The 27920-nt window shown below is 39.3% G+C and overlaps 23 non-coding genes across 23 annotated transcripts; all 23 read left to right on the top strand.

The window, feature by feature from the left end:
- Positions 1-312: 312 nt before the first annotated feature.
- Positions 313-385, top strand: TRNAK-CUU (transfer RNA lysine (anticodon CUU)). The gene has a single exon. It is a non-coding gene; the product is annotated as a tRNA-Lys (tRNA).
- A 103-nt stretch (positions 386-488) lies between these two features.
- TRNAK-CUU (transfer RNA lysine (anticodon CUU)) lies at positions 489-561 on the top strand. Its single transcript has one exon. It is a non-coding gene; the product is annotated as a tRNA-Lys (tRNA).
- A 525-nt stretch (positions 562-1086) lies between these two features.
- On the top strand, positions 1087-1159 carry TRNAK-CUU (transfer RNA lysine (anticodon CUU)). The gene has a single exon. It is a non-coding gene; the product is annotated as a tRNA-Lys (tRNA).
- A 432-nt stretch (positions 1160-1591) lies between these two features.
- TRNAK-CUU (transfer RNA lysine (anticodon CUU)) lies at positions 1592-1664 on the top strand. Its single transcript has one exon. It is a non-coding gene; the product is annotated as a tRNA-Lys (tRNA).
- A 1959-nt stretch (positions 1665-3623) lies between these two features.
- TRNAK-CUU (transfer RNA lysine (anticodon CUU)) lies at positions 3624-3696 on the top strand. The gene has a single exon. It is a non-coding gene; the product is annotated as a tRNA-Lys (tRNA).
- Positions 3697-4726: 1030 nt separating this feature from the next.
- TRNAK-CUU (transfer RNA lysine (anticodon CUU)) lies at positions 4727-4799 on the top strand. The gene has a single exon. It is a non-coding gene; the product is annotated as a tRNA-Lys (tRNA).
- A 3062-nt stretch (positions 4800-7861) lies between these two features.
- Positions 7862-7934, top strand: TRNAK-CUU (transfer RNA lysine (anticodon CUU)). The gene has a single exon. It is a non-coding gene; the product is annotated as a tRNA-Lys (tRNA).
- A 432-nt stretch (positions 7935-8366) lies between these two features.
- On the top strand, positions 8367-8439 carry TRNAK-CUU (transfer RNA lysine (anticodon CUU)). Its single transcript has one exon. It is a non-coding gene; the product is annotated as a tRNA-Lys (tRNA).
- Positions 8440-12766: 4327 nt separating this feature from the next.
- On the top strand, positions 12767-12839 carry TRNAK-CUU (transfer RNA lysine (anticodon CUU)). Its single transcript has one exon. It is a non-coding gene; the product is annotated as a tRNA-Lys (tRNA).
- Positions 12840-13262: 423 nt separating this feature from the next.
- TRNAK-CUU (transfer RNA lysine (anticodon CUU)) lies at positions 13263-13335 on the top strand. Its single transcript has one exon. It is a non-coding gene; the product is annotated as a tRNA-Lys (tRNA).
- Positions 13336-13437: 102 nt separating this feature from the next.
- Positions 13438-13510, top strand: TRNAK-CUU (transfer RNA lysine (anticodon CUU)). Its single transcript has one exon. It is a non-coding gene; the product is annotated as a tRNA-Lys (tRNA).
- Positions 13511-14452: 942 nt separating this feature from the next.
- Positions 14453-14525, top strand: TRNAK-CUU (transfer RNA lysine (anticodon CUU)). Its single transcript has one exon. It is a non-coding gene; the product is annotated as a tRNA-Lys (tRNA).
- A 793-nt stretch (positions 14526-15318) lies between these two features.
- Positions 15319-15391, top strand: TRNAK-CUU (transfer RNA lysine (anticodon CUU)). Its single transcript has one exon. It is a non-coding gene; the product is annotated as a tRNA-Lys (tRNA).
- Positions 15392-16315: 924 nt separating this feature from the next.
- On the top strand, positions 16316-16388 carry TRNAK-CUU (transfer RNA lysine (anticodon CUU)). Its single transcript has one exon. It is a non-coding gene; the product is annotated as a tRNA-Lys (tRNA).
- A 1712-nt stretch (positions 16389-18100) lies between these two features.
- TRNAK-CUU (transfer RNA lysine (anticodon CUU)) lies at positions 18101-18173 on the top strand. The gene has a single exon. It is a non-coding gene; the product is annotated as a tRNA-Lys (tRNA).
- A 1608-nt stretch (positions 18174-19781) lies between these two features.
- TRNAK-CUU (transfer RNA lysine (anticodon CUU)) lies at positions 19782-19854 on the top strand. The gene has a single exon. It is a non-coding gene; the product is annotated as a tRNA-Lys (tRNA).
- Positions 19855-20049: 195 nt separating this feature from the next.
- On the top strand, positions 20050-20122 carry TRNAK-CUU (transfer RNA lysine (anticodon CUU)). Its single transcript has one exon. It is a non-coding gene; the product is annotated as a tRNA-Lys (tRNA).
- Positions 20123-21046: 924 nt separating this feature from the next.
- TRNAK-CUU (transfer RNA lysine (anticodon CUU)) lies at positions 21047-21119 on the top strand. Its single transcript has one exon. It is a non-coding gene; the product is annotated as a tRNA-Lys (tRNA).
- Positions 21120-22831: 1712 nt separating this feature from the next.
- Positions 22832-22904, top strand: TRNAK-CUU (transfer RNA lysine (anticodon CUU)). The gene has a single exon. It is a non-coding gene; the product is annotated as a tRNA-Lys (tRNA).
- A 1608-nt stretch (positions 22905-24512) lies between these two features.
- On the top strand, positions 24513-24585 carry TRNAK-CUU (transfer RNA lysine (anticodon CUU)). The gene has a single exon. It is a non-coding gene; the product is annotated as a tRNA-Lys (tRNA).
- A 700-nt stretch (positions 24586-25285) lies between these two features.
- On the top strand, positions 25286-25358 carry TRNAK-CUU (transfer RNA lysine (anticodon CUU)). Its single transcript has one exon. It is a non-coding gene; the product is annotated as a tRNA-Lys (tRNA).
- Positions 25359-26295: 937 nt separating this feature from the next.
- Positions 26296-26368, top strand: TRNAK-CUU (transfer RNA lysine (anticodon CUU)). Its single transcript has one exon. It is a non-coding gene; the product is annotated as a tRNA-Lys (tRNA).
- A 370-nt stretch (positions 26369-26738) lies between these two features.
- Positions 26739-26811, top strand: TRNAK-CUU (transfer RNA lysine (anticodon CUU)). Its single transcript has one exon. It is a non-coding gene; the product is annotated as a tRNA-Lys (tRNA).
- Positions 26812-27920: the final 1109 nt, after the last annotated feature.

Below are 27920 nucleotides of genomic sequence, written 5' to 3'. Positions count from 1 at the left end.
TCTTTACAATATTTGCAATATTTTCATTGTTAACATGCAATATATGAATGCATGTCTGGATGATGTGTAATGGGGCAATACCACACCTTAATGTATTCACTGTAAAAGAAAAAGTATGTATCATCTTACTATAAAATAAAGTGGAGAAAACACAAATAAGACTTTTTTCCACACAGGTTTAATCGGCTATTTCCTGATATTCTTCAATGCGTTCTGATATTGACTGGTAATTGTGTTTGATACTTTCTTACATCCTATCTGTGGAAAACGGCAGTGCAGGGATAGGGAAGAAAACTATAGGCATCCAAAGGAGCCCGGCTAGCTCAGTCGGTAGAGCATGAGACTCTTAATCTCATGGTCGTGGGTTCGAGCCCCACGTTGGGCGAAAAACAACTAAAATTGTAGTGCTTTTTGACCAAAAAAATACATCCTATCTGTGGAAAACGGCAGTGCAGGGATAGGGAAGAAAACTATAAGCATCCAAAGGAGCCCGGCTAGCTCAGTCGGTAGAGCATGAGACTCTTAATCTCAGGGTCGTGGGTTCGAGCCCCACGTTGGGCAAAAACAACTAAAATTGTAGTGCTTTTTGACCAAAAAAATACATCCTATCTGTGGAAAGCGGCAGTGCAGGGATAGGGAAGAAAACGTTGGGCGAAAACAACTAAAATTTTCGTGCTTTTTGACCAAAAAAATAGAAATTGAAAGTCTCTTTACAATATTTGCAATATTTTCATTGTTAACATGCAATATATGAATGCATGTCTGGATGATGTGTAATGGGGCAATACCACACCTTAATGTATTCACTGTAAAAGAAAAAGTATGTATCATCTTACTATAAAATAAAGTGGAGAAAACACAAATAAGACTTTTTTCCACACAGGTTTAATCGGCTATTTCCTGATATTCTTCAATGCGTTCAGATATTGACTGGTAATTGTGTTTGATACTTTCTTAGACTATTTCTGCCTCTGGCTGATGTGTATTTTCTTTCCAAACTCCACCAGAGCCTATGATTACACAGCATCCTATCTGTGGAAAACGGCAGTGCAGGGATAGGGAAGAAAACTATAGGCATCCAAAGGAGCCCGGCTAGCTCAGTCGGTAGAGCATGAGACTCTTAATCTCAGGGTCGTGGGTTCGAGCCCCACGTTGGGCGAAAACAACTAAAATTTTAGTGCTTTTTGACCAAAAAAATTGAAATTGAAAGTCTCTTTACAATATTTGCAATATTTTCATTGTTAACATGCAATATATGAATGCATGTCTGGATGATGTGTAATGGGGCAATACCACACCTTAATGTATTCACTATAAAAGAAAAAGTATGCATCATCTTACTATAAAATAAAGTGGAGAAAACACAAATAAGACTTTTTTCCACACAGGTTTAATCGGCTATTTCCTGATATTCTTCAATGCGTTCTGATATTGACAGGTAATTGTGTTTGATACTTTCTTAGACTATTTCTGCCTCTGGCTGATGTGTATTTTCTTTCCAAACTCCACCAGAGCCTATGATTACACAGCATCCTATCTGTGGAAAGCGGCAGTGCAGGGATAGGGAAGAAAACTATAGGCATCCAAAGGAGCCCGGCTAGCTCAGTCGGTAGAGCATGAGACTCTTAATCTCAGGGTCGTGGGTTCGAGCCCCACGTTGGGCGAAAACAACTAAAATTTTAGTGCTTTTTGACCAAAAAAATAGAAATTGAAAGTCTCTTTGCAATATTTTCATTGTTAACATGCAATATATGAATGCATGTCTGGATGATGTGTAATGGGGCAATACCATACCTTAATGTATTCACTGTAAAAGAAAAAGTATGCATCATCTTACTATAAAATAAAGTGGAGAAAACACAAATAAGACTTTTTTCCACACAGGTTTAATCGGCTATTTCCTGATATTCTTCAATGCTTTCTGATATTGACTGGTAATTGTGTTTGATACTTTCTTAGACTATTTCTGCCTCTGGCTGATGTGTATTTTCTTTCCAAACTCCACCAGAGCCTATGATTACACAGCATCCTATCTGTGGAAAACGGCAGTGCAGGGATAGGGAAGAAAACTATAGGCATCCAAAGGAGCCCGGCTAGCTCAGTCGGTAGAGCATGAGACTCTTAATCTCAGGGTCGTGGGTGCGAGCCCCACGTTGGGCGAAAACAACTAAAATTTTAATGCTTTTTGACCAAAAAAATAGAAATTGAAAGTCTCTTTACAATATTTGCAATATTTTCATTGTTAACATGCAATATATGAATGCATGTCTGCATGATGTGTAATGGGGCAATACCACACCTTAATGTATTCACTGTAAAAGAAAAAGTATGTATCATCTTACTATAAAATAAAGTGGAGAAAACACAAATAAGACTTTTTTCCACACAGGTTTAATCGGCTATTTCCTGATATTCTTCAATGCGTTCTGATATTGACTGGTAATTGTGTTTGATACTTTCTTAGACTATTTCTGCCTCTGGCTGATGTGTATTTTCTTTCCAAACTCCACCAGAGCCTATGATTACACAGCATCCTATCTGTGGAAAACGGCAGTGCAGGGATAGGGAAGAAAACTATAGGCATCCAAAGGAGCCCGGCTAGCTCAGTCGGTAGAGCATGAGACTCTTAATCTCAGGGTCGTGGGTTTGAGCCCCACGTTGGGCGAAAACAACTAAAATTGTAGGACTTTTTGACCAAAAAAACACATCCTATCTGTGGAAAACGGCAGTGCAGGGATAGGGAAGAAAACTATAGGCAGCCAAAGGAGCCCAGCTAGCTCAGTCGGTAGAGCATGAGACTCTTAATCTCAGGGTCGTGGGTTTGAGCCCCACGTTGGGCGAAAACAACTAAAATTTTAGTGCTTTTTGACCAAAAAAATAGAAATTGAAAGTCTCTTTACAATATTTGCAATATTTTCATTGTTAACATGCAATATATGAATGCATGTCTGGATGATGTGTAATGGGGCAATACCACACCTTAATGTATTCACTGTAAAAGAAAAAGTATGTATCATCTTACTATAAAATAAAGTGGAGAAAACACAAATAAGACTTTTTTCCACACATGTTTAATCGGCTATTTCCTGATATTCTTCAATGCGTTCTGATATTGACTGGTAATTGTGTTTGATACTTTCTTAGACTATTTCTGCCTCTGGCTGATGTGTATTTTCTTTCCAAACTCCACCAGAGCCTATGATTACACAGCATCCTATCTGTGGAAAGCGGCAGTGCAGGGATAGGGAAGAAAACTATAAGCATCCAAAGGAGCCCGGCTAGCTCAGTCGGTAGAGCATGAGACTCTTAATCTCAGGGTGGTGGGTTCGAGCCCCACGTTGGGCGAAAACAACTAAAATTGTACTGCTTTTTGACCAAAAAAATACATCCTATCTGTGGAAAACGGCAGTGCAGGGATAGGGAAGAAAACTATAGGCATCCAAAGGAGCCCGGCTAGTTCAGTCGGTAGAGCATGAGACTCTTAATCTCATGGTCGTGGGTTCGAGCCCCACGTTGGGCGAAAAACAACTAAAATTGTAGTGCTTTTTGACCAAAAAAATACATCCTATCTGTGGAAAACGGCAGTGCAGGGATAGGGAAGAAAACTATAAGCATCCAAAGGAGCCCGGCTAGCTCAGTCGGTAGAGCATGAGACTCTTAATCTCAGGGTCGTGGGTTCGAGCCCCACGTTGGGCAAAAACAACTAAAATTGTAGTGCTTTTTGACCAAAAAAATACATCCTATCTGTGGAAAGCGGCAGTGCAGGGATAGGGAAGAAAACGTTGGGCGAAAACAACTAAAATTTTCGTGCTTTTTGACCAAAAAAATAGAAATTGAAAGTCTCTTTACAATATTTGCAATATTTTCATTGTTAACATGCAATATATGAATGCATGTCTGGATGATGTGTAATGGGGCAATACCACACCTTAATGTATTCACTGTAAAAGAAAAAGTATGTATCATCTTACTATAAAATAAAGTGGAGAAAACACAAATAAGACTTTTTTCCACACAGGTTTAATCGGCTATTTCCTGATATTCTTCAATGCGTTCAGATATTGACTGGTAATTGTGTTTGATACTTTCTTAGACTATTTCTGCCTCTGGCTGATGTGTATTTTCTTTCCAAACTCCACCAGAGCCTATGATTACACAGCATCCTATCTGTGGAAAACGGCAGTGCAGGGATAGGGAAGAAAACTATAGGCATCCAAAGGAGCCCGGCTAGCTCAGTCGGTAGAGAATGAGACTCTTAATCTCAGGGTCGTGGGTTCGAGCCCCACGTTGGGCGAAAACAACTAAAATTTTAGTGCTTTTTGACCAAAAAAATAGAAATTGAAAGTCTCTTTACAATATTTGCAATATTTTCATTGTTAACATGCAATATATGAATGCATGTCTGGATGATGTGTAATGGGGCAATACCACACCTTAATGTATTCACTATAAAAGAAAAAGTATGCATCATCTTACTATAAAATAAAGTGGAGAAAACACAAATAAGACTTTTTTCCACACAGGTTTAATCGGCTATTTCCTGATATTCTTCAATGCGTTCTGATATTGACTGGTAATTGTGTTTGATACTTTCTTAGACTATTTCTGCCTCTGGCTGATGTGTATTTTCTTTCCAAACTCCACCAGAGCCTATGATTACACAGCATCCTATCTGTGGAAAGCGGCAGTGCGGGGATAGGGAAGAAAACTATAGGCATCCAAAGGAGCCCGGCTAGCTCAGTCGGTAGAGCATGAGACTCTTAATCTCAGGGTCGTGGGTTCGAGCCCCACGTTGGGCGAAAACAACTAAAATTTTAGTGCTTTTTGACCAAAAAAATAGAAATTGAAAGTCTCTTTGCAATATTTTCATTGTTAACATGCAATATATGAATGCATGTCTGGATGATGTGTAATGGGGCAATACCATACCTTAATGTATTCACTGTAAAAGAAAAAGTATGCATCATCTTACTATAAAATAAAGTGGAGAAAACACAAATAAGACTTTTTTCCACACAGGTTTAATCGGCTATTTCCTGATATTCTTCAATGCGTTCTGATATTGACTGGTAATTGTGTTTGATACTTTCTTAGACTATTTCTGCCTCTGGCTGATGTGTATTTTCTTTCCAAACTCCACCAGAGCCTATGATTACACAGCATCCTATCTGTGGAAAGCGGCAGTGCAGGGATAGGGAAGAAAACTATAGGCATCCAAAGGAGCCCGGCTAGCTCAGTCGGTAGAGCATGAGACTCTTAATCTCAGGGTCGTGGGTGCGAAACCCACGTTGCGCGAAAACAACTAAAATTTTAGTGCTTTTTGACCAAAAAAATAGAAATTGAAAGTCTCTTTACAATATTTGCAATATTTTGATTGTTAACATGCAATATATGAATGCATGTCTGGATGATGTGTAATGGGGCAATACCACACCTTAATGTATTCACTGTAAAAGAAAAAGTATGTATCATCTTACTATAAAATAAAGTGGAGAAAACTCAAATAAGACTTTTTTCCACACAGGTTTAATCGGCTATTTCCTGATATTCTTCAATGCTTTCTGATATTGACTGGTAATTGTGTTTGATACTTTCTTAGACTATTTCTGCCTCTGGCTGATGTGTATTTTCTTTCCAAACTCCACCAGAGCCTATGATTACACAGCATCCTATCTGTGGAAAACGGCAGTGCAGGGATAGGGAAGAAAACTATAGGCATCCAAAGGAGCCCGGCTAGCTCAGTCGGTAGAGCATGAGACTCTTAATCTCAGGGTCGTGGGTGCGAGCCCCACGTTGGGCGAAAACAACTAAAATTTTAATGCTTTTTGACCAAAAAAATAGAAATTGAAAGTCTCTTTACAATATTTGCAATATTTTCATTGTTAACATGCAATATATGAATGCATGTCTGGATGATGTGTAATGGGGCAATACCACACCTTAATGTATTCACTGTAAAAGAAAAAGTATGTATCATCTTACTATAAAATAAAGTGGAGAAAACACAAATAAGACTTTTTTCCACACAGGTTTAATCGGCTATTTCCTGATATTCTTCAATGCGTTCTGATATTGACTGGTAATTGTGTTTGATACTTTCTTAGACTATTTCTGCCTCTGGCTGATGTGTATTTTCTTTCCAAACTCCACCAGAGCCTATGATTACACAGCATCCTATCTGTGGAAAACGGCAGTGCAGGGATAGGGAAGAAAACTATAGGCATCCAAAGGAGCCCGGCTAGCTCAGTCGGTAGAGCATGAGACTCTTAATCTCAGAGTCGTGGGTTTGAGCCCCACGTTGGGCGAAAACAACTAAAATTGTAGGACATTTTGACCAAAAAAACACATCCTATCTGTGGAAAACGGCAGTGCAGGGATAGGGAAGAAAACTATAGGCATCCAAAGGAGCCCAGCTAGCTCAGTCGGTAGAGCATGAGACTCTTAATCTCAGGGTCGTGGGTTTGAGCCCCACGTTGGGCGAAAACAACTAAAATTTTAGTGCTTTTTGACCAAAAAAATAGAAATTGAAAGTCTCTTTACAATATTTGCAATATTTTCATTGTTAACATGCAATATATGAATGCATGTCTGGATGATGTGTAATGGGGCAATACCACACCTTAATGTATTCACTGTAAAAGAAAAAGTATGTATCATCTTACTATAAAATAAAGTGGAGAAAACACAAATAAGACTTTTTTCCACACATGTTTAATCGGCTATTTCCTGATATTCTTCAATGCGTTCTGATATTGACTGGTAATTGTGTTTGATACTTTCTTAGACTATTTCTGCCTCTGGCTGATGTGTATTTTCTTTCCAAACTCCACCAGAGCCTATGATTACACAGCATCCTATCTGTGGAAAGCGGCAGTGCAGGGATAGGGAAGAAAACTATAAGCATCCAAAGGAGCCCGGCTAGCTCAGTCGGTACAGCATGAGACTCTTAATCTCAGGGCCGTGGGTTCGAGCCCCACGTTGGGCGAAAACAACTAAAATTGTACTGCTTTTTGACCAAAAAAACACATCCTATCTGTGGAAAACGGCAGTGCAGGGATAGGGAAGAAAACTATAGGCATCCAAAGGAGCCCGGCTAGTTCAGTCGGTAGAGCATGAGACTCTTAATATCATGGTCGTGGGTTCGAGCCCCACGTTGGGCGAAAAACAACTAAAATTGTAGTGCTTTTTGACCAAAAAAATACATCCTATCTGTGGAAAACGGCAGTGCAGGGATAGGGAAGAAAACTATAAGCATCCAAAGGAGCCCGGCTAGCTCAGTCGGTAGAGCATGAGACTCTTAATCTCAGGGTTGTGGGTTCGAGCCCCACGTTGGGCAAAAACAACTAAAATTGTAGTGCTTTTTGACCAAAAAAATACATCCTATCTGTGGAAAGCGGCAGTGCAGGGATAGGGAAGAAAACGTTGGGCGAAAACAACTAAAATTTTCGTGCTTTTTGACCAAAAAAATAGAAATTGAAAGTCTCTTTACAATATTTGCAATATTTTCATTGTTAACATGCAATATATGAAGGCATGTCTGGATGATGTGTAATGGGGCAATACCACACCTTAATGTATTCACTGTAAAAGAAAAAGTATGTATCATCTTACTATAAAATAAAGTGGAGAAAACACAAATAAGACTTTTTTCCACACAGGTTTAATCGGCTATTTCCTGATATTCTTCAATGCGTTCAGATATTCACTGGTAATTGTGTTTGATACTTTCTTAGACTATTTCTGCCTCTGGCTGATGTGTATTTTCTTTCCAAACTCCACCAGAGCCTATGATTACACAGCATCCTATCTGTGGAAAACGGCAGTGCAGGGATAGGGAAGAAAACTATAGGCATCCAAAGGAGCCCGGCTAGCTCAGTCGGTAGAGCATGAGACTCTTAATCTCAGGGTCGTGGGTTCGAGCCCCACGTTGGGCGAAAACAACTAAAATTTTAGTGCTTTTTGACCAAAAAAATAGAAATTGAAAGTCTCTTTACAATATTTGCAATATTTTCATTGTTAACATGCAATATATGAATGCATGTCTGGATGATGTGTAATGGGGCAATACCACACCTTAATGTATTCACTGTAAAAGAAAAAGTATGTATCATCTTACTATAAAATAAAGTGGAGAAAACACAAATAAGACTTTTTTCCACACAGGTTTAATCGGCTATTTCCTGATATTCTTCAATGCGTTCTGATATTGACTGGTAATTGTGTTTGATACTTTCTTAGACTATTTCTGCCTCTGGCTGATGTGTATTTTCTTTCCAAACTCCACCAGAGCCTATGATTACACAGCATCCTATCTGTGGAAAGCGGCAGTGCAGGGATAGGGAAGAAAACTATAGGCATCCAAAGGAGCCCGGCTAGCTCAGTCGGTAGAGCATGAGACTCTTAATCTCAGGGTCGTGGGTTCGAGCCCCACGTTGGGCGAAAACAACTAAAATTTTAGTGCTTTTTGACCAAAAAAATAGAAATTGAAAGTCTCTTTGCAATATTTTCATTGTTAACATGCAATATATGAATGCATGTCTGGTTGATGTGTAACGGGGCAATACCATACCTTAATGTATTCACTGTAAAAGAAAAAGTATGCATCATCTTACTATAAAATAAAGTGGAGAAAACACAAATAAGACTTTTTTCCACACAGGTTTAATCGGCTATTTCCTGATATTCTTCAATGCGTTCTGATATTGACTGGTAATTGTGTTTGATACTTTCTTAGACTATTTCTGCCTCTGGCTGATGTGTATTTTCTTTCCAAACTCCACCAGAGCCTATGATTACACAGCATCCTATCTGTGGAAAGCGGCAGTGCAGGGATAGGGAAGAAAACTATAGGCATCCAAAGGAGCCCGGCTAACTCAGTCGGTAGAGCATGAGACTCTTAATCTCAGGGTCGTGGATGCGAAACCCACGTTGGGCGAAAACAACTAAAATTTTAGTGCTTTTTGACCAAAAAAATAGAAATTGAAAGTCTCTTTACAATATTTGCAATATTTTCATTGTTAACATGCAATATATGAATGCATGTCTGGATGATGTGTAATGGGGCAATACCACACCTTAATGTATTCACTGTAAAAGAAAAAGTATGTATCATCTTACTATAAAATAAAGTGGAGAAAACACAAATAAGACTTTTTTCCACACAGGTTTAATCGGCTATTTCCTGATATTCTTCAATGCGTTCTGATATTGACTGGTAATTGTGTTTGATACTTTCTTAGACTATTTCTGCCTCTGGCTGATGTGTATTTTCTTTCCAAACTCCACCAGAGCCTATGATTACACAGCATCCTATCTGTGGAAAACGGCAGTGCAGGGATAGGGAAGAAAACTATAAGCATCCAAAGGAGCCCGGCTAGCTCAGTCGGTAGAGGATGAGACTCTTAATCTCAGTGTCGTGGGTTTGAGCCCCACGTTGGGCGAAAACAACTAAAATTTTAGTGCTTTTTGACCAAAAAAATACATCCTATCTGTGGAAAACGGAATTGCAGGGATACGGAAGAAAACTATAGGCATCCAAAGGAGCCCGGCTAGCTCAGTCGGTAGAGCATGAGACTCTTAATCTCAGGGTCGTGGGTTCGAGCCCCACGTTGGGTGAAAACAACTAAAATTTTAGTGCTTTTTGACCAAAAAAATAGAAATTGAAAGTCTCTTTACAATATTTGCAATATTTTGATTGTTAACATGCAATATATGAATGCATGTCTGGATGATGTGTAAGGGGGCAATACCACACCTTAATGTATTCACTGTAAAAGAAAAAGTATGTATCATCTTACTATAAAATAAAGTGGAGAAAACACAAATAAGACTTTTTTCCACACAGGTTTAATCGGCTATTTCCTGATATTCTTCAATGCGTTCTGATATTGACTGGTAATTGTGTTTGATACTTTCTTAGACTATTTCTGCCTCTGGCTGATGTGTATTTTCTTTCCAAACTCCACCAGAGCCTATGATTACACAGCATCCTATCTGTGGAAAACGGCAGTGCAGGGATAGGGAAGAAAACTATGGGCATCCAAAGGAGCCCGGCTTGCTCAGTCGGTAGCGCATGAGACTCTTAATCTCAGGGTCGTGGGTTCGAGCCCCACGTTGGGCGAAAACAACTAAAATTTTAGTGCTTTTTGACCAAAAAAATAGAAATTGAAAGTCTCTTTACAATATTTGCAATATTTTGATTGTTAACATGCAATATATGAATGCATGTCTGGATGATGTGTAATGGGGCAATACCACACCTTAATGTATTCACTGTAAAAGAAAAAGTATGTATCATCTTACTATAAAATAAAGTGGAGAAAACACAAATAAGACTTTTTTCCACACAGGTTTAATCGGCTATTTCCTGATATTCTTCAATGCGTTCTGATATTGACTGGTAATTGTGTTTGATACTTTCTTAGACTATTTCTGCCTCTGGCTGATGTGTATTTTCTTTCCAAACTCCACCAGAGCCTATGATTACACAGCATCCTATCTGTGGAAAACGGCAGTGCAGGGATAGGGAAGAAAACTATAGGCATCCAAAGGAGCCCGGCTAGCTCAGTCGGTAGAGCATGAGACTCTTAATCTCAGAGTCGTGGGTTTGAGCCCCACGTTGGGCGAAAACAACTAAAATTGTAGTGCTTTTTGACCAAAAAAATACATCCTATCTGTGGAAAACGGCAGTGCAGGGCTAGGGAAGAAAACTATAGGCATCCAATGGAGCCCGGCTAGCTCAGTCGGTAGAGCATGAGACTCTTAATCTCAGGGTCGTGGGTTCGAGCCGCACGTTGGGCGAAAACAACTAAAATTGTAGTGCTTTTTTGACCAAAAAAATACATCCTATCTGTGGAAAGCGGCAGTGCAGGGATAGGGAAGAAAACGTTGGGCGAAAACAACTAAAATTTGAGTGCTTTTTGACCAAAAAAATAGAAATTGAAAGTCTCTTTCCAATATTTGCAATATTTTGATTGTTAACATGCAATATATGAATGCATGTCTGGATGATGTGTAATGGGGCAATACCACACCTTAATGTATTCACTGTAAAAGAAAAAGTATGTATCATCTTACTATAAAATAAAGTGGAGAAAACACAAATAAGACTTTTTTCCACACAGGTTTAATCGGCTATTTCCTGATATTCTTCAATGCGTTCTGATATTGACTGGTAATTGTGTTTGATACTTTCTTAGACTATTTCTGCCTCTGGCTGATGTGTATTTTCTTTCCAAACTCCACCAGAGCCTATGATTACACAACATCCTATCTGTGTAAAGCGGAAATGCAGGGATAGGGAAGAAAACTATAGGCATCCAAAGGAGCCCGGCTAGCTCAGTCAGTAGAGCATGAGACTCTTAATCTCAGGGTCGTGGGTTCGAGCCCCACGTTGGGCGAAAACAACTAAAATTGTAGTGCATTTTGACGAAAAAAACACATCCTATCTGTGGAAAACTGCAGTGCAGGGATAGGGAAGAAAACTATAGGCATCCAAAGGAGCCCGGCTAGCTCAGTCGGTAGAGCATGAGACTCTTAATCTCAGGGTTGTGGGTTCAAGCCCCACCTTGGGCGAAAACAACTAAAATTGTAGTGCTTTTTGACCAAAAAAATACATCCTATCTGTGGAAAGCGGCAGTGCAGGGATAGGGAAGAAAACGTTGGGCAAAAACAACTAAAATTTTAGTGCTTTTTGACCAAAAAAATAGAAATTGAAAGTCTCTTTACAATATTTGCAATATTTTGATTGTTAACATGCAATATATGAATGCATGTCTGGATGATGTGTAATGGGGCAATACCACACCTTAATGTATTCACTGTAAAAGAAAAAGTATGTATCATCTTACTATAAAATAAAGTGGAGAAAACACAAATAAGACTTTTTTCCACACAGGTTTAATCGGCTATTTCCTGATATTCTTCAATGCGTTCTGATATTGACTGGTAATTGTGTTTGATACTTTCTTAGACTATTTCTGCCTCTGGCTGATGTGTATTTTCTTTCCAAACTCCACCAGAGCCTATGATTACACAGCATCCTATCTGTGGAAAACGGCAGTGCAGGGATAGGGAAGAAAACTATAGGCATCCAAAGGAGCCCGGCTAGCTCAGTCGGTAGAGCATGAGACTCTTAATCTCAGGGTCGTGGGTTGGGCGAAAACAACTAAAATTGTAGTGCTTTTTGACCAAAAAAATAGAAATTGAAAGTCTCTTTACAATATTTGCAATATTTTCATTGTTAACATGCAATATATGAATGCATGTCTGGATGATGTGTAATGGGCCAATACCATACCTTAATGTATTCATTGTAAAATAAAAAGTATGTATCATCTTATTATAAAATAAATTGGAGAAAACACAAATAAGACTTTTTTTCACACAGGTTCAGTCAGCTATTTCCTGATATTCTTCAAAGCGTTCTGATATTGACTGGTAATTTTGTTTGATACTTTCTTAGACTATTTCTGCCTCTGGCTGATGTGTATTTTCTTTCCAAACTCCACCAGAGCCTATGATTACACAGCATCCTATCTGTGGAAAGCGGCAATGCAGGGATAGGGAAGAAAACTATAGGCATCCAAAGGAGCCCGGCTAGCTCAGTCGGTAGAGCATGAGCCTCTTAATCTCAGGGTCGTGGGTTCGAGCCCCACGTTGGGCGAAAACAACTAAAATTGTAGTGCTTTTTGACCAAAAAAATACATCCTATCTGTGGAAAACGGCAGTGCAGGGATAGGGAAGAAAACTATAGGCATCCAAAGGAGCCCGGCTAGCTCAGTCGGTAGAGCATGAGACTCTTAATCTCAGGGTCGTGGGTTCGAGCCCCACGTTGGGCGAAAACAACTAAAATTGTACTGCTGTTTGACCAAAAAAATAGAAATTGAAAGTCTCTTTGCAATATTTTCATTGTTAACATGCAATATATGAATGCATGTCTGGATGATGTGTAATGGGGCAATACCACACCTTAATGTATTCACTGTAAAAGAAAAAGTATGTATCATCTTACTATAAAATAAAGTGGAGAAAACACAAATAAGACTTTTTTCCACACAGGTTTAATCGGCTATTTCCTGATATTCTTCAATGCGTTCTGATATTGACTGGTAATTGTGTTTGATACTTTCTTAGACTATTTCTGCCTCTGGCTGATGTGTATTTTCTTTCCAAACTCCACCAGAGCCTATGATTACACAGCATCCTATCTGTGGAAAACGGCAGTGCATGGATAGGGAAGAAAACTATAGGCATCCAAAGGAGCCCGGCTAGCTCAGTCGGTAGAGCATGAGACTCTTAATCTCAGGGTCGTGGGTTCGAGCCCCACGTTGGGCGAAAACAACTAAAATTGTAGTGCTTTTTGACCAAAAAAATACATCCTATCTGTGGAAAACGGCAGTGCAGGGATATGGAAGAAAACTATAGGCATCCAAAGGAGCCCGGCTAGCTCAGTCGGTAGAGCATGAGACTCTTAATCTCAGGGTCGTGGGTTCGAGCCCCACGTTGGGCGAAAACACCTAAAATTGTAGTGCTTTTTGACCAAAAAAATACATGCTATCTGTGGAAAGCGGCAGTGCAGGGATAGGGAAGAAAACGTTGGGCAAAAACAACTAAAATTTTAGTGCTTTTTGACCAAAAAAATAGAAATTGAAAGTCTCTTTACAATATTTGCAATATTTTGATTGTTAACATGCAATATATGAATGCATGTCTGGATGATGTGTAATGGGGCAATACCATACCTTAATGTATTCACTGTAAAAGAAAAAGTATGTATCATCTTATTATAAAATAAAGTGGAGAAAACACAAATAAGACTTTTTTTCACACAGGTTCAGTCAGCTATTTCCTGATATTCTTCAAAGCGTTCTGATATTGACTGGTAATTGTGTTTGATACTTTCTTAGACTATTTCTGCCTCTGGCTGATGTGTATTTTCTTTCCAAACTCCACCAGAGCCTATGATTACACAGCATCCTATCTGTGGAAAACGGCAGTGCAGGGATAGGGAAGAAAACAATAGGCATCCAAAGGAGCCCAGCTAGCTCAGTGGGTAGAGCATGAGACTCTTAATCTCAGGGTCGTGGGTTCGAGCCCCACCTTGGGCGAAAACAACTAAAATTGTAGTGCTTTTTGACCAAAAAAATACATCCTTTCTGTGGAAAGCGGCAGTGCAGGGATAGGGAAGAAAACTATAGGCATCCAAAGGAGCCCGGCTAGCTCAGTCGGTAGAGCATGAGACGCCCCACGTTGGGCGAAAACAACTAAAATTGTAGTGCTTTTTGACCAAAAAAATACATCCTATCTGTGGAAAGCGGCAGTGCAGGGATAGGGAAGAAAACGTTGGGCGAAAACAACTAAAATTTTAGTGCTTTTTGACCAAAAAAATACATCCTATCTGTGGAAAACGGCAGTGCAGGGATATGGAAGAAAACTATAGGCATCCAAAGGAGCCCGGCTAGCTCAGTCGGTAGAGCATGAGACTCTTAATCTCAGGGTCGTGGGTTCGAGCCCCACGTTGGGCGAAAACACCTAAAATTGTAGTGCTTTTTGACCAAAAAAATACATGCTATCTGTGGAAAGCGGCAGTGCAGGGATAGGGAAGAAAACGTTGGGCAAAAACAACTAAAATTTTAGTGCTTTTTGACCAAAAAAATAGAAATTGAAAGTCTCTTTACAATATTTGCAATATTTTGATTGTTAACATGCAATATATGAATGCATGTCTGGATGATGTGTAATGGGGCAATACCATACCTTAATGTATTCACTGTAAAAGAAAAAGTATGTATCATCTTATTATAAAATAAAGTGGAGAAAACACAAATAAGACTTTTTTTCACACAGGTTCAGTCAGCTATTTCCTGATATTCTTCAAAGCGTTCTGATATTGACTGGTAATTGTGTTTGATACTTTCTTAGACTATTTCTGCCTCTGGCTGATGTGTATTTTCTTTCCAAACTCCACCAGAGCCTATGATTACACAGCATCCTATCTGTGGAAAACGGCAGTGCAGGGATAGGGAAGAAAACAATAGGCATCCAAAGGAGCCCAGCTAGCTCAGTCGGTAGAGCATGAGACTCTTAATCTCAGGGTCGTGGGTTCGAGCCCCACCTTGGGCGAAAACAACTAAAATTGTAGTGCTTTTTGACCAAAAAAATACATCCTATCTGTGGAAAGCGGCAGTGCAGGGATAGGGAAGAAAACGTTGGGCGAAAACAACTAAAATTTTAGTGCTTTTTGACCAAAAAAATACATCCTATCTGTGGAAAACGGCAGTGCAGGGATAGGGAAGAAAACTATAGGCATCCAAAGGAGCCCGGCTAGCTCAGTCGGTAGAGCATGAGACTCTTAATCTCAGGGTCGTGGGTTCGAGCCCCACGTTGGGCGAAAACAACTAAAATTTTAGTGCTTTTTGACCAAAAAAATAGAAATTGAAAGTCTCTTTACAATATTTGCAATATTTTCATTGTTAACATGCAATATATGAATGCATGTCTGGATGATGTGTAATGGGGCAATACCACACCTTAATGTATTCACTGTAAAAGAAAAAGTATGTATCATCTTACTATAAAATAAAGTGGAGAAAACACAAATAAGACTTTTTTCCACAAAGGTTTAATCGGCTATTTCCTGATATTCTTCAATGCGTTCTGATATTGACTGGTAATTGTGTTTGATACTTTCTTAGACTATTTCTGCCTCTGGCTGATGTGTATTTTCTTTCCAAACTCCACCAGAGCCTATGATTACACAGCATACTATCTGTGGAAAACGGCAGTGCAGGGATAGGGAAGAAAACTATAGGCATCCAAAGGAGCCCGGCTAGCTCAGTCGGTAGAGCATGAGACTCTTAATCTCAGGGTCGTGGGTTGGGCGAAAACAACTAAAATTGTAGCGCTTTTTGACCAAAAAAATAGAAATTGAAAGTCTCTTTACAATATTTGCAATATTTTCATTGTTAACATGCAATATATGAATGCATGTCTGGATGATGTGTAATGGGGCAATACCATACCTTAATGTATTCATTGTAAAATAAAAAGTATGTATCATCTTATTATAAAATAAAGTGGAGAAAACACAAATAAGACTTTTTTTCACACAGGTTCAGTCAGCTATTTCCTGATATTCTTCAAAGCGTTCTGATATTGACTGGTAATTGTGTTTGATACTTTCTTAGACTATTTCTGCCTCTGGCTGATGTGTATTTTCTTTCCAAACTCCACCAGAGCCTATGATTACACAGCATCCTATCTGTGGAAAGCGGCAATGCAGGGATAGGGAAGAAAACTATAGGCATCCAAAGGAGCCCGGCTAGCTCAGTCGGTAGAGCATGAGACTCTTAATCTCAGGGTCGTGGGTTCGAGCCCCACGTTGGGCGAAAACAACTAAAATTGTAGTGCTTTTTGAACAAAAAAATACATCCTATCTGTGGAAAACGGCAGTGCAGGGATAGGGAAGAAAACTATAGGCATCCAAAGGAGCCTGGCTAGCTCAGTCGGTAGAGCATGAGACTCTTAATCTCAGGGTCGTGGGTTCGAGCCCCACGTTGGGCGAAAACAACTAAGATTGTACTGCTTTTTGACCAAAAAAATAGAAATTGAAAGTCTCTTTACAATATTTGCAATATTTTCATTGTTAACATGCAATATATGAATGCATGTCTGGATGATGTGTAATGGGGCAATACCATACCTTAATGTATTCACTGTAAAAGAAAAAGTATGTATCATCTTATTATAAAATAAAGTGGAGAAAACACAAATAAGACTTTTTTTCACACAGGTTCAGTCAGCTATGTCCTGATATTCTTCAAAGCGTTCTGATATTGACTGGTAATTGTGTTTGATACTTTCTTAGACTATTTCTGCCTCTGGCTGATGTGTATTTTCTTTCCAAACTCCACCAGAGCCTATGATTACACAGCATCCTATCTGTGGAAAGCGGCAATGCAGGGATAGGGAAGAAAACTATAGGCATCCAAAGGAGCCCGGCTAGCTCAGTTGGTAGAGCATGAGACTCTTAATCTCAGGGTCGTGGGTTCGAGCCACACGTTGGGCGAAAACAACTAAAATTGTAGTGCTTTTTGAACAAAAAAATACATCCTATCTGTGGAAAACAGCAGTGCAGGGATAGGGAAGAAAACTATAGGCATCCAAAGGAGCCTGGCTAGCTCAGTCGGTAGAGCATGAGACTCTTAATCTCAGGGTCGTGGGTTCGAGCCCCACGTTGGGCGAAAACAACTAAGATTGTACTGCTTTTTGACCAAAAAAATAGAAATTGAAAGTCTCTTTACAATATTTGCAATATTTTCATTGTTAACATGCAATATATGAATGCATGTCTGGATGATGTGTAATGGGGCAATACCATACCTTAATGTATTCACTGTAAAAGAAAAAGTATGTATCATCTTATTATAAAATAAAGTGGAGAAAACACAAATAAGACTTTTTTTCACACAGGTTCATTCTTCAAAGCGTTCTGATATTGACTGGTAATTGTGTTTGATACTTTCTTAGACTATTTCTGCCTCTGGCTGATGTGTATTTTCTTTCCAAACTCCACCAGAGCCTATGATTACACAGCATCCTATCTGTGGAAAACGGCAGTGCAGGGATAGGGAAGAAAACTATAGGCATCCAAAGGAGCCCGGCTAGCTCAGACGGTAGAGCATGAGACTCTTAAACTCAGGGTCGCGGGTTCGAGCCCCACGTTGGGCGAAAACAACTAAAATTGTAGTGCTTTTTGACCAAAAAAATACATCCTATCTGTGGAAAACGGCAGTGCAGGGATATGGAAGAAAACTATAGGCATCTAAAGGAGCCCGGCTAGCTCTGTCGGTAGAGCATGAGACTCTTAATCTCAGGGTCGTGGGTTCGAGCCCTGCGTTGGGTGAAAACAGCTAAAATTGTAGTGCTTTTTGACCAAAAAAATACATCCTATCTGTGGAAAGCAGCAGTGCAGGGATAGGGAAGAAAACGTTGGGCGAAAACAACTAAAATTTTAGTGCTTTTTGATCAAAAAAATACATCCTATCTGTGGAAAACGGCAATGCAGGGATAGGGAAGAAAACTATAGGCATCCAAAGGAGCCCGGCTAGCTCAGTCGGTAGAGCATGAGACTCTTAATCTCAGGGTCGTGGGTTCGAGCCCCACGTTGGGCGAAAACAACTAAAATTTTAGTGCTTTTTGACCAAAAAAATAGAAATTGAAAGTCTCTTTACAATATTTGCAATATTTTCATTGTTAACATGCAATATATGAATGCATGTCTGGATGATGTGTAATGGGGCAATACCACACCTTAATGTATTCACTGTAAAAGAAAAAGTATGTATCATCTTAGTATAAAATAAAGTGGAGAAAACACAAATAAGACTTTTTTCCACACAGGTTTAATCGGCTATTTCCTGATATTCTTCAATGCGTTCTGATATTGACTGGTAATTGTGTTTGATACTTTCTTAGACTATTTCTGCCTCTGGCTGATGTGTATTTTCTTTCCAAACTCCACCAGAGCCTATGATTACACAGCATCCAATCTGTGGAAAACGGCAGTGCAGGGATAGGGAAGAAAACTATAGGCATCCAAAGGAGCCCGGCTAGCTCAGTCGGTAGAGCATGAGACTCTTAATCTCAGGGTCGTGGGTTGGGCGAAAACAACTAAAATTGTAGTGCTTTTTGACCAAAAAAATAGAAATTGAAAGTCTCTTTACAATATTTGCAATATTTTCATTGTTAACATGCAATATATGAATGCATGTCTGGATGATGTGTAATGGGGCAATACCATACCTTAATGTATTCACTGTAAAATAAAAAGTATGTATCATTTTATTATAAAATAAAGTGGAGAAAACACAAATAAGACTTTTTTTCACACAGGTTCAGTCAGCTATTTCCTGATATTCTTCAAAGCGTTCTGATATTGACTGGTAATTGTGTTTGATACTTTCTTAGACTATTTCTGCCTCTGGCTGATGTGTATTTTCTTTCTTTCCAAACTCCACCAGAGCCTATGATTACACAGCATCCTATCTGTGGAAAACGGCAGTGCAGGGATAGGGAAGAAAACTATAGGCATCCAAAGGAGCCCGGCTAGCTCAGTCGGTAGAGCATGAGACTCTTAATCTCAGGGTCGTGGGTGCGAGCCCCACGTTGGGCGAAAACAACTAAAATTTTAATGCTTTTTGACCAAAAAAATAGAAATTGAAAGTCTCTTTACAATATTTGCAATATTTTGATTGTTAACATGCAATATATGAATGCATGTCTGGATGATGTGTAATGGGGCAATACCATACCTTAATGTATTCACTGTAAAATAAAAAGTATGTATCATTTTATTATAAAATAACGTGGAGAAAACACAAATAAGACTTTTTTTCACACAGGTTCAGTCAGCTATTTCCTGATATTCTTCAAAGCGTTCTGATATTGACTGGTAATTGTGTTTGATACTTTCTTAGACTATTTCTGCCTCTGGCTGATGTGTATTTTCTTTCCAAACTCCACCAGAGCCTATGATTACACAGCATCCTATCTGTGGAAAACGGCAGTGCAGGGATAGGGAAGAAAACAATAGGCATCCAAAGGAGCCCAGCTAGCTCAGTCGGTAGAGCATGAGACTCTTAATCTCAGGGTCGTGGGTTCGAGCCCCACCTTGGGCGAAAACAACTAAAATTGTAGTGCTTTTTGACCAAAAAAATACATCCTATCTGTGGAAAGCGGCAGTGCAGGGATAGGGAAGAAAACTATAGGCATCCAAAGGAGCCCGGCTAGCTCAGTCGGTAGAGCATGAGACTCTTAATCTCAGGGTCGTGGGTTCGAGCCCCACGTTGGGCGAAAACAACTAAAATTGTAGTGCTTTTTGACCAAAAAAATACATCCTATCTGTGGAAAGCGGCAGTGCAGGGATAGGGAAGAAAACGTTGGGCGAAAACAACTAAAATTTTAGTGCTTTTTGACCAAAAAAATACATCCTATCTGTGGAAAACGGCAGTGCAGGGATAGGGAAGAAAACTATAGGCATCCAAAGGAGCCCGGCTAGCTCAGTCGGTAGAGCATGAGACTCTTAATCTCAGGGTCGTGGGTTCGAGCCCCACGTTGGGCGAAAACAACTAAAATTTTAGTGCTTTTTGACCAAAAAAATAGAAATTGAAAGTCTCTTTACAATATTTGCAATATTTTCATTGTTAACATGCAATATATGAATGCATGTCTGGATGATGTGTAATGGGGCAATACCACACCTTAATGTATTCACTGTAAAAGAAAAAGTATGTATCATCTTACTATAAAATAAAGTGGAGAAAACACAAATAAGACTTTTTTCCACAAAGGTTTAATCGGCTATTTCCTGATATTCTTCAATGCGTTCTGATATTGACTGGTAATTGTGTTTGATACTTTCTTAGACTATTTCTGCCTCTGGCTGATGTGTATTTTCTTTCTAAACTCCACCAGAGCCTATGATTACACAGCATACTATCTGTGGAAAACGGCAGTGCAGGGATAGGGAAGAAAACTATAGGCATCCAAAGGAGCCCGGCTAGCTCAGTCGGTAGAGCATGAGACTCTTAATCTCAGGGTCGTGGGTTGGGCGAAAACAACTAAAATTGTAGCGCTTTTTGACCAAAAAAATAGAAATTGAAAGTCTCTTTACAATATTTGCAATATTTTCATTGTTAACATGCAATATATGAATGCATGTCTGGATGATGTGTAATGGGGCAATACCATACCTTAATGTATTCATTGTAAAATAAAAAGTATGTATCATCTTATTATAAAATAAAGTGGAGAAAACACAAATAAGACTTTTTTTCACACAGGTTCAGTCAGCTATTTCCTGATATTCTTCAAAGCGTTCTGATATTGACTGGTAATTGTGTTTGATACTTTCTTAGACTATTTCTGCCTCTGGCTGATGTGTATTTTCTTTCCAAACTCCACCAGAGCCTATGATTACACAGCATCCTATCTGTGGAAAGCGGCAATGCAGGGATAGGGAAGAAAACTATAGGCATCCAAAGGAGCCCGGCTAGCTCAGTCGGTAGAGCATGAGACTCTTAATCTCAGGGTCGTGGGTTCGAGCCCCACGTTGGGCGAAAACAACTAAAATTGTAGTGCTTTTTGAACAAAAAAATACATCCTATCTGTGGAAAACGGCAGTGCAGGGATAGGGAAGAAAACTATAGGCATCCAAAGGAGCCTGGCTAGCTCAGTCGGTAGAGCATGAGACTCTTAATCTCAGGGTCGTGGGTTCGAGCCCCACGTTGGGCGAAAACAACTAAGATTGTACTGCTTTTTGACCAAAAAAATAGAAATTGAAAGTCTCTTTACAATATTTGCAATATTTTCATTGTTAACATGCAATATATGAATGCATGTCTGGATGATGTGTAATGGGGCAATACCATACCTTAATGTATTCACTGTAAAAGAAAAAGTATGTATCATCTTATTATAAAATAAAGTGGAGAAAACACAAATAAGACTTTTTTTCACACAGGTTCAGTCAGCTATGTCCTGATATTCTTCAAAGCGTTCTGATATTGACTGGTAATTGTGTTTGATACTTTCTTAGACTATTTCTGCCTCTGGCTGATGTGTATTTTCTTTCCAAACTCCACCAGAGCCTATGATTACACAGCATCCTATCTGTGGAAAGCGGCAATGCAGGGATAGGGAAGAAAACTATAGGCATCCAAAGGAGCCCGGCTAGCTCAGTTGGTAGAGCATGAGACTCTTATTCTCAGGGTCGTGGGTTCGAGCCACACGTTGGGCGAAAACAACTAAAATTGTAGTGCTTTTTGAACAAAAAAATACATCCTATCTGTGGAAAACGGCAGTGCAGGGATAGGGAAGAAAACTATAGGCATCCAAAGGAGCCTGGCTAGCTCAGTCGGTAGAGCATGAGACTCTTAATCTCAGGGTCGTGGGTTCGAGCCCCACGTTGGGCGAAAACAACTAAGATTGTACTGCTTTTTGACCAAAAAAATAGAAATTGAAAGTCTCTTTACAATATTTGCAATATTTTCATTGTTAACATGCAATATATGAATGCATGTCTGGATGATGTGTAATGGGGCAATACCATACCTTAATGTATTCACTGTAAAAGAAAAAGTATGTATCATCTTATTATAAAATAAAGTGGAGAAAACACAAATAAGACTTTTTTTCACACAGGTTCATTCTTCAAAGCGTTCTGATATTGACTGGTAATTGTGTTTGATACTTTCTTAGACTATTTCTGCCTCTGGCTGATGTGTATTTTCTTTCCAAACTCCACCAGAGCCTATGATTACACAGCATCCTATCTGTGGAAAACGGCAGTGCAGGGATAGGGAAGAAAACTATAGGCATCCAAAGGAGCCCGGCTAGCTCAGACGGTAGAGCATGAGACTCTTAAACTCAGGGTCGCGGGTTCGAGCCCCACGTTGGGCGAAAACAACTAAAATTGTAGTGCTTTTTGACCAAAAAAATACATCCTATCTGTGGAAAACGGCAGTGCAGGGATATGGAAGAAAACTATAGGCATCTAAAGGAGCCCGGCTAGCTCTGTCGGTAGAGCATGAGACTCTTAATCTCAGGGTCGTGGGTTCGAGCCCTGCGTTGGGTGAAAACAGCTAAAATTGTAGTGCTTTTTGACCAAAAAAATACATCCTATCTGTGGAAAGCAGCAGTGCAGGGATAGGGAAGAAAACGTTGGGCGAAAACAACTAAAATTTTAGTGCTTTTTGACCAAAAAAATACATCCTATCTGTGGAAAACGGCAATGCAGGGATAGGGAAGAAAACTATAGGCATCCAAAGGAGCCCGGCTAGCTCAGTCGGTAGAGCATGAGACTCTTAATCTCAGGGTCGTGGGTTCGAGCCCCACGTTGGGCGAAAACAACTAAAATTTTAGTGCTTTTTGACCAAAAAAATAGAAATTGAAAGTCTCTTTACAATATTTGCAATATTTTCATTGTTAACATGCAATATATGAATGCATGTCTGGATGATGTGTAATGGGGCAATACCACACCTTAATGTATTCACTGTAAAAGAAAAAGTATGTATCATCTTACTATAAAATAAAGTGGAGAAAACACAAATAAGACTTTTTTCCACACAGGTTTAATCGGCTATTTCCTGATATTCTTCAATGCGTTCTGATATTGACTGGTAATTGTGTTTGATACTTTCTTAGACTATTTCTGCCTCTGGCTGATGTGTATTTTCTTTCCAAACTCCACCAGAGCCTATGATTACACAGCATCCAATCTGTGGAAAACGGCAGTGCAGGGATAGGGAAGAAAACTATAGGCATCCAAAGGAGCCCGGCTAGCTCAGTCGGTAGAGCATGAGACTCTTAATCTCAGGGTCGTGGGTTGGGCGAAAACAACTAAAATTGTAGTGCTTTTTGACCAAAAAAATAGAAATTGAAAGTCTCTTTACAATATTTGCAATATTTTCATTGTTAACATGCAATATATGAATGCATGTCTGGATGATGTGTAATGGGGCAATACCATACCTTAATGTATTCACTGTAAAATAAAAAGTATGTATCATTTTATTATAAAATAAAGTGGAGAAAACACAAATAAGACTTTTTTTCACACAGGTTCAGTCAGCTATTTCCTGATATTCTTCAAAGCGTTCTGATATTGACTGGTAATTGTGTTTGATACTTTCTTAGACTATTTCTGCCTCTGGCTGATGTGTATTTTCTTTCTTTCCAAACTCCACCAGAGCCTATGATTACACAGCATCCTATCTGTGGAAAACGGCAGTGCAGGGATAGGGAAGAAAACTATAGGCATCCAAAGGAGCCCGGCTAGCTCAGTCGGTAGAGCATGAGACTCTTAATCTCAGGGTCGTGGGTGCGAGCCCCACGTTGGGCGAAAACAACTAAAATTTTAATGCTTTTTGACCAAAAAAATAGAAATTGAAAGTCTCTTTACAATATTTGCAATATTTTGATTGTTAACATGCAATATATGAATGCATGTCTGGATGATGTGTAATGGGGCAATACCACACCTTAATGTATTCACTGTAAAAGAAAAAGTATGTATCATCTTACTATAAAATAAAGTGGAGAAAACACAAATAAGACTTTTTTCCACACAGGTTTAATCAGCTATTTCCTGATATTCTTCAATGCGTTCTGATATTGACTGGTAATTGTGTTTGATACTTTCTTAGACTATTTCTGCCTCTGGCTGATGTGTATTTTCTTTCCAAACTCCACCAGAGCCTATGATTACACAGCATCCTATCTGTGGAAAACGGCAGTGCAGGGATAGGGAAGAAAACTATAGGTATCCAAAGGAGCCCGGCTAGCTCAGTAGGTAGAGCATGAGAATCTTAATCTCAGGGTCGTGGGTTTGAGCCCCACGTTGGGCGAAAACAACTAAAATTGTACTGCTTTTTGACCAAAAAAATACATCCTATCTGTGGAAAACGGCAGTGCAGGGATAGGGAAGAAAACTATAGGCATCAAAAGGAGCCCGGCTAGCTCAGTCGGTAGAGCATGAGACTCTTAATCTCAGGGTCGTGGGTTCGAGCCCCACGTTGGGCGAAAACAACTAAAATTGTAGTGCTTTTTGACCAAAAAAATACATCCTATCTGTGGAAAACGGCAGTGCAGGGATAGGGAAGAAAACTATAGACATCCAAAGGAGCCCGGCTAGCTCAGTCAGTAGAGCATGAGACTCTTAATCTCAGGGTCGTGGGTTCGAGCCCCACGTTGGGCGAAAACAACTAAAATTGTAGTGCTTTTTGACCAAAAAAATACATCCTATCTGTGGAAAGCGGCAGTGCAGGGATAGGAAAGAAAACGTTGGGCGAAAACAACTAAAATTTTCGTGCTTTTTGACCAAAAAAATAGAAATTGAAAGTCTCTTTACAATATTTGCAATATTTTCATTGTTAACATGCAATATATGAATGCATGTCTGGATGATGTGTAATGGGGCAATACCACACCTTAATGTATTCACTGTAAAAGAAAAAGTATGTATCATCTTACTATAAAATAAAGTGGAGAAAACACAAATAAGACTTTTTTCCACACAGGTTTAATCGGCTATTTCCTGATATTCTTCAATGCGTTCTGATATTGACTGGTAATTGTGTTTGATACTTTCTTAGACTATTTCTGCCTCTGGCTGATGTGTATTTTCTTTCCAAACTCCACCAGAGCCTATGATTACACAGCATCCTATCTGTGGAAAACGGCAGTGCAGGGATAGGGAAGAAAACTATAGGCATCCAAAGGAGCCCGGCTAGCTCAGTCGGTAGAGCATGAGACTCTTAATCTCAGGGTCGTGGGTTCGAGCCCCACGTTGGGCGAAAACAACTAAAATTTTAGTGCTTTTTGACCAAAAAAATAGAAATTGAAAGTCTCTTTACAATATTTGCAATATTTTCATTGTTAACATGCAATATATGAATGCATGTCTGGATGATGTGTAATGGGGCAATACCATACCTTAATGTATTCACTGTAAAAGAAAAAGTATGCATCATCTTACTATAAAATAAAGTGGAGAAAACACAAATAAGACTTTTTTCCACACAGGTTTAATCGGCTATTTCCTGATATTCTTCAATGCGTTCTGATATTGACTGGTAATTGTGTTTGATACTTTCTTAGACTATTTCTGCCTCTGGCTGATGTGTATTTTCTTTCCAAACTCCACCAGAGCCTATGATTACACAGCATCCTATCTGTGGAAAGCGGCAGTGCAGGGATAGGGAAGAAAACTATAGGCATCCAAAGGAGCCCGGCTAGCTCAGTCGGTAGAGCATGAGACTCTTAATCTCAGGGTCGTGGGTGCGAAACCCACGTTGGGCGAAAACAACTAAAATTTTAGTGCTTTTTGACCAAAAAAATAGAAATTGAAAGTCTCTTTACAATATTTGTAATATTTTGATTGTTAACATGCAATATATGAATGCATGTCTGGATGATGTGTAATGGGGCAATACCACACCTTAATGTATTCACTGTAAAAGAAAAAGTATGTATCATCTTACTATAAAATAAAGTGGAGAAAACTCAAATAAGACTTTTTTCCACACAGGTTTAATCGGCTATTTCCTGATATTCTTCAATGCGTTCTGATATTGACTGGTAATTGTGTTTGATACTTTCTTAGACTATTTCTGCCTCTGGCTGATGTGTATTTTCTTTCCAAACTCCACCAGAGCCTATGATTACACAGCATCCTATCTGTGGAAAACGGCAGTGCAGGGATAGGGAAGAAAACTATAGGCATCCAAAGGAGCCCGGCTAGCTCAGTCGGTAGAGCATGAGACTCTTAATCTCAGGGTCGTGGGTTCGAGCCCCACGTTGGGCGAAAACAACTAAAATTGTAGTGCTTTTTGACCAAAAAAATACATCCTATCTGTGGAAAACGGCAGTGCAGGGATATGGAAGAAAACTATAGGCATCCAAAGGAGCCCGGCTAGCTCAGTCGGTAGAGCATGAGACTCTTAATCTCAGGGTCGTGGGTTCGAGCCCCACGTTGGGTGAAAACAGCTAAAATTGTAGTGCTTTTTGACCAAAAAAATACATCCTATCTGTGGAAAGCAGCAGTGCAGGGATAGGGAAGAAAACGTTGGGCGAAAACAACTAAAATTTTAGTGCTTTTTGACCAAAAAAATACATCCTATCTGTGGAAAACGGCAATGCAGGGATAGGGAAGAAAACTATAGGCATCCAAAGGAGCCCGGCTAGCTCAGTCGGTAGAGCATGAGACTCTTAATCTCAGGGTCGTGGGTTCGAGCCCCACGTTGGGCGAAAACAACTAAAATTTTAGTGCTTTTTGACCAAAAAAATAGAAATTGAAAGTCTCTTTACAATATTTGCAATATTTTCATTGTTAACATGCAATATATGAATGCATGTCTGGATGATGTGTAATGGGGCAATACCACACCTTAATGTATTCACTGTAAAAGAAAAAGTATGTATCATCTTACTATAAAATAAAGTGGAGAAAACACAAATAAGACTTTTTTCCACACAGGTTTAATCGGCTATTTCCTGATATTCTTCAATGCGTTCTGATATTGACTGGTAATTGTGTTTGATACTTTCTTAGACTATTTCTGCCTCTGGCTGATGTGTATTTTCTTTCCAAACTCCACCAGAGCCTATGATTACACAGCATCCAATCTGTGGAAAACGGCAGTGCAGGGATAGGGAAGAAAACTATAGGCATCCAAAGGAGCCCGGCTAGCTCAGTCGGTAGAGCATGAGACTCTTAATCTCAGGGTCGTGGGTTGGGCGAAAACAACTAAAATTGTAGTGCTTTTTGACCAAAAAAATAGAAATTGAAAGTCTCTTTACAATATTTGCAATATTTTCATTGTTAACATGCAATATATGAATGCATGTCTGGATGATGTGTAATGGGGCAATACCATACCTTAATGTATTCACTGTAAAATAAAAAGTATGTATCATTTTATTATAAAATAAAGTGGAGAAAACACAAATAAGACTTTTTTTCACACAGGTTCAGTCAGCTATTTCCTGATATTCTTCAAAGCGTTCTGATATTGACTGGTAATTGTGTTTGATACTTTCTTAGACTATTTCTGCCTCTGGCTGATGTGTATTTTCTTTCTTTCCAAACTCCACCAGAGCCTATGATTACACAGCATCCTATCTGTGGAAAACGGCAGTGCAGGGATAGGGAAGAAAACTATAGGCATCCAAAGGAGCCCGGCTAGCTCAGTCGGTAGAGCATGAGACTCTTAATCTCAGGGTCGTGGGTGCGAGCCCCACGTTGGGCGAAAACAACTAAAATTTTAATGCTTTTTGACCAAAAAAATAGAAATTGAAAGTCTCTTTACAATATTTGCAATATTTTGATTGTTAACATGCAATATATGAATGCATGT

The sequence above is a fragment of the Ambystoma mexicanum genome, chromosome 4q, assembly GCF_040938575.1.
Source record: "Ambystoma mexicanum isolate Mex_15411 chromosome 4q, UKY_AmexF1_1, whole genome shotgun sequence".
In the NCBI taxonomy this organism is placed as follows: Eukaryota; Metazoa; Chordata; class Amphibia; order Caudata; family Ambystomatidae; genus Ambystoma; species Ambystoma mexicanum.
Note: the sequence above shows the minus strand (reverse complement) of the source record. Positions and strands in the feature narration are given on the sequence as shown.